This window comes from Castanea sativa, chromosome 8 (genome assembly GCF_040712315.1).
Source record: "Castanea sativa cultivar Marrone di Chiusa Pesio chromosome 8, ASM4071231v1".
Classification (NCBI taxonomy): Eukaryota; Viridiplantae; Streptophyta; class Magnoliopsida; order Fagales; family Fagaceae; genus Castanea; species Castanea sativa.
In genome coordinates this window covers 1,303,090-1,310,923 of record NC_134020.1, presented here as the reverse complement: position 1 = coordinate 1,310,923, position 7,834 = coordinate 1,303,090, and the positions used below count along the sequence as shown (strand labels likewise).

General features: G+C 37.4%; 1 protein-coding gene across 2 annotated transcripts in view; it reads left to right on the top strand.

Moving 5' to 3' along the window:
• The first annotated feature begins 1,615 nt into the window (after positions 1–1,615).
• Positions 1,616–7,834, top strand: part of LOC142607345 (uncharacterized) — a 29,802-nt gene continuing 23,583 nt past the window's right edge. Inside the window, exon 1 of one of the 2 annotated variants that reach the window (XM_075778794.1) lies at positions 1,616–1,706. The gene's annotated coding sequence lies outside the window, so the exon portion shown is untranslated. Of the gene's footprint in view, positions 1,707–6,563; positions 6,678–7,834 lie in introns of those variants that run through there. The other variant, XM_075778795.1, reaches the window with a different exon arrangement.

Below are 7,834 nucleotides of genomic sequence, written 5' to 3'. Positions count from 1 at the left end.
TTGCTTATCATTCTTGTGCAGTATGGCTGCTGCAAATGCTGGACAGATTGACCATGCGCAGCCTGGCCCCATTGACCCGTCGGTGTTGACTTGTAATTTGTCCGTTCATGAACGACTTCTTGTGGGTAACGATAAATAATATTTATGTAATAACAAATAGGGCTCAAACTCAGTTCTTTCATTATTTTCATCTTCAAATCATTCAATGTCTTCAACTTACGACGTATCATCATGTAATAGCATTCGATACTCGGCCCTTGAAATGGGAATCCGTCAATCTGTTCAGGATTGAAAAGGGGTCCATCGTAGTATACATTTATGTTAATATTCTTCAGAGATTGTGAACCTATTAGAGTCAAGGGTAATCTATTAGTGACATATTTTAACACAATTACAAAACATTTTTATGTACTCAAAGTACAAAAATTACAACTTCTTACATCAAACACACCCCACATTTGCATATACTCACTCCACATCATATACAAACACATTCAATCATTATCATTTCATACTCAAACAAATAAAAAAACTAAAGACAAAACTTACCCCCACTACAAAATTTCAAATCATTCTAACAAAAAAAATAATGAAAATATTAAACCAAACAACAACAAAAATAGCCATGATAAAAGCCTAACAATACAAATATATCTTAAATATTTATTACTTTTTATATAAAAAAAAAAGCGTAGCATATATACACTAACTTGTTACATCATATGCATATACAAACCTCACATTTGCATATATACTCAATCATTACCATTGGTTTCTAAACAAAAAAAAAAAAAATCATTAATCATACTCAAAAAAAAAAAAAACTAAACACACAAATCTTCAAATCATTCTATCAAAAATATAAAGAAAAATAACAAACCAAACAAAAAAACTCATAATACATACCCATAACAAACCTAACATTACATATATATGTAACTAACAACTGCCCATAAAAAAACCCTAACATTACATATATGTAACTAACAATTATTCATAAAAAAAAAAAAAACTAACGACTAGAGAGAGTGTATAAAAACCTTACTTGACATGAGAATGTGTAAATGGAGGGTGAGTTTGATTTGAAGTTTTGTATGAGAGTGAGAGAGAGAGAGAGAGAGAGTGATAGAGGAAGAGAGACCTGCTGGATTTTTTGGTGTAGGAAATGACAGACCCCAAAAAATAGGTAATGTGAACTAAAGAGCAGATGCCCTAACCACGTGGATTAAACTGGACCAATTATTGCAAATAGAGTCTCAGAGACTCGATTTCTTTTTTTAAAAACCGAGTCTCTAAGACTTGATATCTAGTTGGAGTTCACGTTAATGCAATTGACAACATAAATAGAGTATTTAATTTGTTCACATGTAAATCGACTTTTAGAAACTCGATTTTTAGGTGGCCGCCATGTGAAAAAGTACCATATTAGATCTGATCAGCACATAGAAATCGAGTGTCTAAGAGTTGATTTATAGGTTCAAAATCGACTCTCTAAAAATAAAGATGTTAGTATTATATTAGCTTTCGAAACCGTACCTACTAATTATATTCTCGAGCAATTATGACTAATCACCCATTTTCACCATGTGTGTCTCTCTCTCTCTAACAAACTGACATATATATATATATATATATATATATATATATATATATTTGTTCTCTTTCTGATCGATTTTCTTTTGCTGTGAGCTTCATTACTTCAAAGGGTAAGTAAAAGTTTTCATCATCAAACTTTGCTTATAACTATTTTGCTTCATGAATTTGCATTGTTACACCCAATATGTACACACGTAAAGAGACGTGATTGTATGTATTTGTATATGTTAGTGGGTGTGCCATTTTGGATTTGGGTTTTGATTGATCATAATCAATATTTGACTTTCTCTCTTCTGGGTTTGCAATGATTTTGTTATTTATTACTATTAGTATAGTCATTTGGGTTTTTATTTTGTACTCTGTTTGGTTGCCGAGAAATTGGAGGAAAATTTGAGGGGTTAATCATTCTGGGTTTTTGATATACATGACTTTGAATGGCGGGAAAAAAATTCATTTGCCCCGACCCGGACTAGTTTGTTGAGGATCCATAACCATTTTTTTCAGTACCTTGTTGGTTTTGCTCTGTGAATTTGCATTGCTACACCCAATATGTACACACACAGACACGATTGCATGTGTATATGTTATTGGGTGGGTGCGTGATTGGATGTGGGTTTTGATTGATCAGAACCAAAGTTTGAGTTTCTCTCTTCCATTTGACAAATGGGTAGGGCCGGTTGGCAATAATTTTGTCATTTATTAGTATCATTATTTGGGTTTTTAGTTATACACTTATACTCTGTTTGGTTGCTGAGAAAATGGAGGAATATTGGAGGGATTATTCATTCTGTGTTTTTGAGATATATATGTTTCACTCAAGGAGGTAATGACTTTGGATAGTATAGGATGATGGAAAAGAATGCATGTGGCTGGCCCTAATTAGTCTGTTGAGGATCCATAGCCAACCATAAAATTTTGGGACTAAGGCTTGGTTGTTTTTGTTGTATAAATGTGTGTGATTTTGACTATTTGGGATGTGAGCAAGTGTAACAAAAAAAAAAAAAAATCCAAGAATGGTAGAAGATATTGGCTTTGTTGTGTTGTACTCTTGCAGTTGGATACCAAAACACAGAAAATGAGTAAATCTTCGTTTCGTTTTTTCCGTTTTTCTTGTAAGGACCTATTTATGAGCATGGATTTTAAATCCTGAAATTATGATCGAGAAATGTCTATTTCTGTGTGTGTGGGAGTGGGTATGGTTGAGGCAGAAGTGAACTAATTAAGGTTTAGTAATTTGTGCAGATACTACTAGCTTAAGCAGGTTGTTGTGACTTATTATGCCTAAGCAGGTTGAGATTACAATTTACATCGTTCTGAAAAGATTACAATAAAATTATAAGGAATTAGTTCATGATAAGGTTCTGCAAAACCAGAACCTATGATAGAGCAGCTGACTTCGAGGGCAGCTAGCCTCCAAGAATTGGGGAAAAGAGAGAGAGATAGGAAAAGAGTGTAACTGACACAAAAGATTATTTCATTGCTCTAGTCCCCCATATAACTAGTACTCTCTATATACTTGTACATGTCTATCCCTTAACTGTAACTAACTAACAAAATAGGAATCTCAACTAACTACTAACAGTTTAGCAATTATATGGTACAGCAGCTCACTATACAATTTTCTGCACTCACTCACTTAGCCAATGATCCTAACAATATCCCCCCCTTTAAAGCACCTTGGCCACAATGTGAGGGAAATGTTGTTATAAACTGTATAAGTTCTCCCAAGTTGCATCATCTTGATTGTTTCCTTGCCACTGGACTGATACTTGAATGATGGTTCTGTTTCAAAGCTTGTGAGACCTCTATTGCAGCACTGCAACAGGTTCATGGTTAACAATGCCTTCTGTAGTAATATCTGGTAAGATAGGAATGGGAATGACTTGCTGTCCCAGCTTGGCCTTAAGGCAGGACACATGAAATACTGGATGAATTAAGGCATTGGAGGGTAGGTTCAGCTTGTAAGCTACTTCACCTATCTTTTGCAGAACTTGGAATGGCCCATAGTACTTAGGAGCTAGCTTTCCAAGAGTTTTATGATTAATTGACTTTCAAATACACCCACTCCCCCACTTCGAATGACCTTTCAGACCTATGCTTATCAGTTTGTAGCTTCATTCTTTTTTGAGCTAAAACCGGATTATGCTTTAGCAATGACATTATCTGCTGTCTAGACCTGAGATGCATATCAACTGCCTCCACTCTAGTAGTTCTAGGAACATAATGCATTAATCTTGGTGGTAAATAACCATATAGGGCTTCAAAAGGATTTGTTTTAGTGGAGGTGTGAAAGTTGGTATTGAACCAACATTTAGCTAAAGGAAGCCAATCAACCCAAGCAGTAGGTTTATTAGTTGCAAATGCCCTCAAATATTGCTCCAAGCTCTTGTTCACCACTTCAGTTTGCCCATTTGTGTGTGGATGATAGGCCGAAGACATGGCCAATTCTATTCCTTGCAGCTGCATCAATTGCTTCCAGAATTGTGAAGTGAAAGTAGGATCCCTGTCACTTAAAATAGAAGCTGGCATTCCATGCAACTTAAGAACATTCTGCACATACAATTCTGCCACCTTGGAAGCTGTGTAAGGATGTGCTGAAGGAATGAAATGAACATATTTGGTTAACTTATCCACAAATACCAAAACCACATTTTTCTAGTGGAATTTAGGAAGACCCTCAATAAAATCCGTACTTACATCTGACCAAGGTATAGAAGGAATGGGCAAAGGTTGAAGTAACCCAGCTGGCTTACAAGTCTCATGCTTAATTCTCTGACAAGTGTCACACTCTCTTATATGCTGCCTTAAGTCCTTCCTTAATCCAGGCCAGTAGAAATCTTGTTGAATTCTGTGCAAGGTCTTCAAATAGCCTGCACGTCCTCCTAAAGGACTATTGAGCACATAGTGCAAGACAGAAGATTTGAGATGGCTATTAGGCCCCAAATAGATTCGACCCTTGTATAATAAGAGGCCATTCTGCATTGTGAACTCTTTGGGAATTTCCCTCCCAATTTGAAAAGCTTGAAGCAGTTGGTGTAGGTTAGGATTAGACTCATAACTATCCTTAAGTTCAGCAATCCAAGTAGGAGTGGGAAAAGAGATAATGCATAAAGTACAAGCACTAGAGGAAGCACCCTCATCGCCCTCCTTGCTGGACAATGCATCAACTACCAAGTTGTCCTTACCCTTCTTGTATTCAACTATGAAAGCATACCCCATAAGCTTGGAAATCCATTTCTGCTGAGCTGGAGTGCCAACCCTTTGATCCAGCAAGAACTTGAGACTTCTTGATCAGTCCTGATAAGAAAGGGCCTTCGCACCAAATATGACCTCCCTTTTTTGACAGCTGTCACCAAAGCAAGGAGTTCCTTTTCATAAGTAGAGAGAGTAAGAGCCTTTCCCTTCAAAGCTTGGCTATGAAAAGCAATGGGCCTGCTATTTTGCATTAAGACACCAACCCAAGACCAGAGGTATCGCATTCCATTGTGAAGGTTTGAGAAAAATCTGGTAAAGCCAACACTAGAGGATTGGAAATAGCTAACTTGAGATGATTGAAAGCCTGTTCAGCCTTGTCAGACCATGAAAAGGAATTCTTCTTCAACAAAGCAGTTAAAGGTGCTGCTATTTAACTATATCCCTTGACAGATTTTCTGTAGGAGCCAGTTAGACCAAGGAAGCCCCTCAAAGCCTTAATATCTTTAGGAATAGGCCAATGTTGCAGAGCAGCTGTCTTTCTAGGGTAAATTTCAACACCCTCTCTTGAGATAATATGGCCTAGATACTCCACTTCCTCACAAGCAAACATGCACTTGGATTTTTTTGCAAACAAGTGATGCTTAGCTTGCAATCCCAACACAATCCTTAAGTGCTCAACATGGTCAGACAGGGACTGACTATAAACCAGTATATCATAAAAAAATACTAACACAAACTTCCTTAAATAAGGTTTAAAAACCTCATTCATGAAGGACTGAAATGTGGAAAGGGCATTGGTCAAACCAAATGGAATTACAAGGAACTCATGATGTCCTTCATGGGTTCTAAAAGTAGTTTTAGGGACATCATATTCTTTCATTCTAATTTGGTGATAACTTGATCTTAGATCGAGTTTAGAAAAAAGGCTAGCTCCATGCAATTCATCTAAGAGTTCATCAATGACAGGAATTGGGTATTTATCTTTAATTGTAGCTTGATTCAAAGCCATAGTCAACACAAATATGCCAACCATCTGCTATACTTACTAAGAGGACAGGGGAAGCAAAAGGACTTTGGCTATTCCTAATAGACCCCACCTCCAATATTTCTTTGACTATTTTTTCAATTTAGTTTTCTGGAAATAGGGATACCTGTAGGCTCTTTGGCAAACTGATTGGGTGCCCTCCTTGAGATTACTTTGGTGTTCATGTCCCCTTAGAGGTGGTAGACCTGCTGGTGTAGCAAATACCCCATCAAACTCTTGCAACAAAGACTCAATAGCAGCTGGGCATTGGTTCTGATCAACTGCAGCAGACTGCACTGCTACGTGAACAAGTAGACCTTTCTTTGTAGGTTCCTTGAGGAATTGGGAAGCATCTTGGAAGCTAGCACTTGCTGCCTCAATTCCATGTAACACAATTTGCTGTCCTTCATACAAAAACCCCATATTCAACAGTTTAAAATCCCAGCCAATAACCCTTAATGTACTGAGCCAATGAATACCAAGTACCGCATCACAACCTCCTAAAGATAACACATGTAACTGCACATAGAACTTATAGCCCTGTATTACCACAAGAACATCTTTGCACAACCCTTTGTCTTGATTATCTCACCATTAGCTACTTCAACTTCAAGAATTTGTGATGTATCTATTGGAATCTGCAACTTGGTTGCTATTGCATCATCAATGAAATTGTGGGAGCTACTAGAATCTAAGAGAATGATTAAACATTCTCTAATAATCTTGTCCTTGACTCTCATGGTTCCAGGTGCAGGACTTCCAACCAGAGCATACAAGGTTATTTCAGCTTCTAACTTCTCTTCCGGCACAACTATAGCATTCTCTATTGGTCCCTCTTCCAACTCAGTAATTTGCACCCCAGGTACTGAATCTTGAATTACCTCAATACCTTCTAACAAAAAGAGTTTGGCATTCTTACATTGATGCCCCAATACCCACTTTTCATCACAGTTATAGCAAAGTCCCTTTTTTTTCCTTTCTTCCATTTGAGCAGGTGAAATTCTATTAATGGGTATTCTTGTTTTCTCTTCTATGAAACCACTAACTTTAGGAGGCATACCAAGTATAGAAGACTTAACTTTAGGACTGGTAGTCTGATTTCATCTTTAAGGCCACTCAAGAAACAACTCAGTTTGTGTTGTGGAGATAAGCCTCTGATTCTGTTTGACAATTGAAGCCTTGTTAAATCTTCCATTGGAGCATCATAGGAAGTGGTACCAAACATGAGCAGCAGAGCTTGTACCAGTGTTTCCCATCGATCAAAAATACCAGATTCTTCACAATCTTGATACCAAACCAGAGCCTCAGCCTCCCCATCCATATGGAAGGATGCCAATGCCAATTATTCATTAGGTGAAACATTGTAATACTTGAAGTATTGGTTTGCCTTGTAAACCCAAGCTGTGGGGTTCTCTCCCCAAAACCTTGGAAATTCCAATTTCATGGGGCGAGAGGCACAAACAATTGCAGAATTGGGTTGTGGAGTATGAGCTTGAGGATTGCACGGTCTATCATCTTCATTGGAACTCAGCTTCTGCAACACCAGGGCTAATTGCTGATTCATCTCATTCAGAGTACGAGTATGACATTGTGTGTTTGATGAATTTCCTGTATGTCTTTGGTATGATGATCTGAAGTAGTTCTCAATGATGCAATTGCTTCATTCATTGCAGCAGTGGAACGAGTCTCAGTCATGGTGGAAATGGCTGGATTGAATTGCTCTGATACTACTTGATAAGGTTCTGCAAAACCAGAACCTATGATAGAGTAGCTGACTTCGAGGGCAGCTAGCCTCCAAGAATTGGGTAAAAGAAAGAGATAGGAAAGAATATAACTGACACAAAAGATTATTTCATTGCTTAAGTCCTCCATACAACTAGTACTCTATATACTTGTACATGTCTATCCCTTAGCTGTAACTAACTAACATAATAGGAATCTCAACTAACTACTAACAGTTTAGCAGTTATATGGTACAGCGGCTCACTATACAATTTTCTGCACTCACTCACTCAGCCA